The sequence below is a fragment of the Hylobates moloch genome, unplaced genomic scaffold, assembly GCF_009828535.3.
Source record: "Hylobates moloch isolate HMO894 unplaced genomic scaffold, HMol_V3 SCAFFOLD_2, whole genome shotgun sequence".
Lineage (NCBI taxonomy): Eukaryota > Metazoa > Chordata > Mammalia > Primates > Hylobatidae > Hylobates > Hylobates moloch.
In genome coordinates this window covers 101346988-101350819 of record NW_026652277.1, presented here as the reverse complement: position 1 = coordinate 101350819, position 3832 = coordinate 101346988, and the positions used below count along the sequence as shown (strand labels likewise).

Sequence of the window (3832 nt, the reverse complement as noted above, 5' to 3'; positions counted from 1 at the left end):
AAACTGCTGGTTTTAGCCCCTACTTATCCCAAAATGCTGAATTCCTGGACTTTTGATGTCAGTTTACCTTAGTTATCAAGATTGCTTAAGGTGTAAACAGGGGATCCTAAATTCATGCACAAGGAGTGTCTGAATTCAAGAAAACTCTAATATCATAGTTGGGGGTATGGAGTTTGAAGGAATAATCAGGATAAATAGACATTTCATAATTCATATCATGGGCAACAGAAAAGAATGGTCATTGGGAATAAACATTAATTTTGTGAAGAACACAGTAAAAGATAGGGTAATAATTTTTTACTGAGATGAGATTTTTAAAAAGGTAAATAAAGTTAGAAATATTACAAGGGACCACAAATTATAATGACACAATGCAAAAAAAAAAAAACCAACTCCTTTTGTACTAATAAAGGTAGACATGGACTATAGAAAGCCAAATAATTTGTATGGGAATAAATATGGTCAAGAAATTTAGAGAAATATCAAATAGATGAAAACAATTAAAGGTGATAGTTATGAAGACAAGGAAAAAATCTAATAGAGTTATCTTGGTTTTTTGTTTGTTTGTTTGTTTTGTTTTGTTTTGTTTGAGACAGAGTCTCACTCTGTCTCTAGGGCTGGAGTGCAGTAGCATGATCTTGGCTCACTGCAACCTCTACCTTCCAGGTTCCAGCGATTCTCCTGCCCCAGCCTCCTGAGTAGCTGGGATTACAGGTGCCTGCCACTACGCTCAGATAATTTTTTGTAATTTTAATACAGACGGAGTTTCACCATGTTGGCCAGGCTGGTCTCCAACACCTGACCTCATGATTCACCCGCCTCAGCCTGCCAAAGTGCTGGGATTACAGGAGTAAGCCACCGTGCCTGGCCCCAGTAGAGTTTTAGTACGTGTTCTTCAGGACAATGTGTAAACAAATAGAACAAAAATAATAAGTATATTTGGTAGAAAACTAATTTTCTCTGCTAAAGAGAAAATTCTATACATCTAAGATAGTCCTTCACATATTACAAAATTCGGAAAAGATAAATTCTCAAGTAAATTCTATTAAAGTTATTTAACTATAAGTTAAAAATTATATACTGGGTAAGCCCAAAGAGCAAACACTTTTTTTCATTAAGAAAACTGTTGCTTATTATTAGGTTTCCTTTCTGCTTTGTTAAACAAGAGAAGATAATGGAGAGGTTAAGGGGAAAAACAGCCAAACTGACCTCTCCCCAGCTACCTTGTAATGCTAGAGGGCTTAGGATGAATAACATTCGCTTCATTCAGTTAAAAAATAAACGTAAAAAAATCACCACAAAACTCCAGAATGAAAATTTGCGGTCTGAAAGGACAGGTAATGCAATCATTATTTAAATAATTGTTGAAAATATGGTTACGCATTTTATGAAAGCAATTCTGTTGGAAAGTAAAGATATATAGCAAAAAATGAAAGTAAACAATAAAATTGGTTCTAAAATTCCAAATTATACAGCACAAATCCAATACTATTAATTCCAATTAATAATTATTTAAAAATAACCAAAGACTTAGTTGCAAAAAAAATTTATTAAAATGTTTCTTGCAAATTTACATAGTAAAGAAAGATGGAAAACAAATAAAATGCTCCATTAAATAGGATTGGATAAATAAATTGTGATATATCCTTAAAAACAAAAGGCTCTTCCTCTTCTAAAACTCATGTTTTGTCAAAGTATTTAATGAAATGTAAGGACAGGTTACAACAGTGAGTACTATAATTATTTCAAATCATTGTGTAATTCACTGTAATAAGTTTTTTGTTTGTTTGTTTGTTTTTTGAGACGGAGTCTTGCTCTGTCGCCAGGCTGGAGTGCAGTGGTGCATTCTCGGCTCACTGCAACCTCCACCTCCCGGATTCAAGCGATTCCCCTCCCTCAGCCTCCAGAGTAGCTGGGACTACAAGAGCGCGCCACCACACCGGGCTAATTTTTTTTGTATTTCAGTAGAGATGGAGTTTCACCATGTTAGCCAGGATGGTCTCGATTTCCTGACCTCGTGATCCACCCGCCTTGGCCTCCCAAAGTGCTGGGATTACAGGCGTGAGCCACCACGCCTGGCGAATAAGTTTTAATGATAAAAGTTAAATAATATTTTTTTAAATTGTTTTAGCCATTTAGATATGCCTGAAGTACGTTTAGAGTTTAAAATGGGTTAGATCAAATTTGAATATGTAGAAAAGCTTGGGGGCTAAAATCCCATATCTATCCATTTCAACTATGTTGATTATTAGAAACCTAAAAAAAAAGAAAAAAAAAACAGAAAAATATGTCTATAATATTAAGACAAAATGAGTTGCAAATCTAAGTCACAAAAAGATACTTATTTGTACATCTTTAAATATAAAATTAAAATCAGGAAGTCATCTGAGGTGTACCATGTTTCAGTAACTGGCAAACTTCATATAGAATTCATAAGTGTCTTTTGATAGATAACCTGGGAAAATTTTATAATTAATAATTAAGATTTTTCTTCAAAATTTTAAAACATATTTTCCAAAAGGGGGTGAAAAAGTAATGATGACAAATAGGTGCAAGTATATGTAGCAGGAGTCAGCAAACAAGCTTATGTAATCTAACTCTTTTTTTTAAGGGTATGTGCATCTTCGCCTTTAATAAATACTGTGAACATTTACAAACCTGACAACGTCAAGGACTGGTGAATGTGTCACATGTGATGAGTGTGAAATGGCATCTCTCCACAGCAGGTGCTGGAGACAGTTTGGCCTTAGAGAGGCACTTAGACAGTTATAGCAAGAATGTTTTATAAATGGTATTTGATATAGTCTAAGATTAATGGGGAATAAAAAATGCTGCTTAGAAATAATAATTCATTGATCTAAAGTCAACAAAATCTTTTTTTTTTCTAATGTAACAATATATAAGATTTTAGAGAAAGGGAGAACAACTTGAAATAAATCAGAAAACACTTTTATATTAATCATTCTTTTCATATACTTCAAATTTGTACTTAATGCCTTTCTCCTCCTTCACATCATAGACAACACTTTATGGGAATTCTGAGAGTTTATATTTCTCTAAATCATCTTCTAGGGGAAAAATAGTGTCACTTTCAAAGTCCTGCATGATCCATGTCACAAATAGTTTAAAATGATCTCTTAATTCATGGATTCCTTATAAACATAACTGCCTCCCACTGTAAAAAACATGTCTAGTTTATTTGCTCATTTTAATTGCTCAATACGTTTTAAGGCAACACCCAGACTTTAGTCAAGAAAAGGAGGTCTTTGTGGTGGTTCCTGGATTCTCTGCTGACAACTAAATTAATTATATACTTTAAAGGTTGATTCTTCTCAGTAATCGAGAACCAGGTCTTCCTAATCAAAAATACTAAATTTTGTTTACCTTCTACTGAAGAGGGTGTGGTCATTCTTTGGAACTGAATTTATTTCTGAGCTGGGGTCAGGGCAGGTCCCCATTCCTGATGATGCCCACCTTCTGGGAAACAATGACAATGCAGTTTAGCGGATGAACCATGACAACAGCAGTGAACACCTATGAGCTGGGTCACAACACCAGGACGCAAGGCCAAGAACCGTGCGAAATTCTAACTCTTGTTTTTATATTGCCAATCATTATTTCCATTTCTTCCTTGGATTTGGGTTAATGTTGATAATTAAGATTATTGCTAATATTTATAATATTTTATCAGAATTACATTTTGTGATTAATAAGAAATATTTTAAATCCATAAATTAGATAATGGGTTCACCTATAAATATTTTTAACCCAATAAGAAATTTAAAAATTTACAGGATTAAGTATAGTTATAATATTTGCTGTTTTCAGTTGC

At 33.6% G+C, this 3832-nt stretch overlaps 1 pseudogene; it reads right to left on the bottom strand.

The window, feature by feature from the left end:
• Positions 1–2955: 2955 nt before the first annotated feature.
• Positions 2956–3516, bottom strand: LOC116475552 (dihydrofolate reductase-like; annotated as a pseudogene).
• Between the last annotated feature and the right edge of the window lie 316 nt (positions 3517–3832).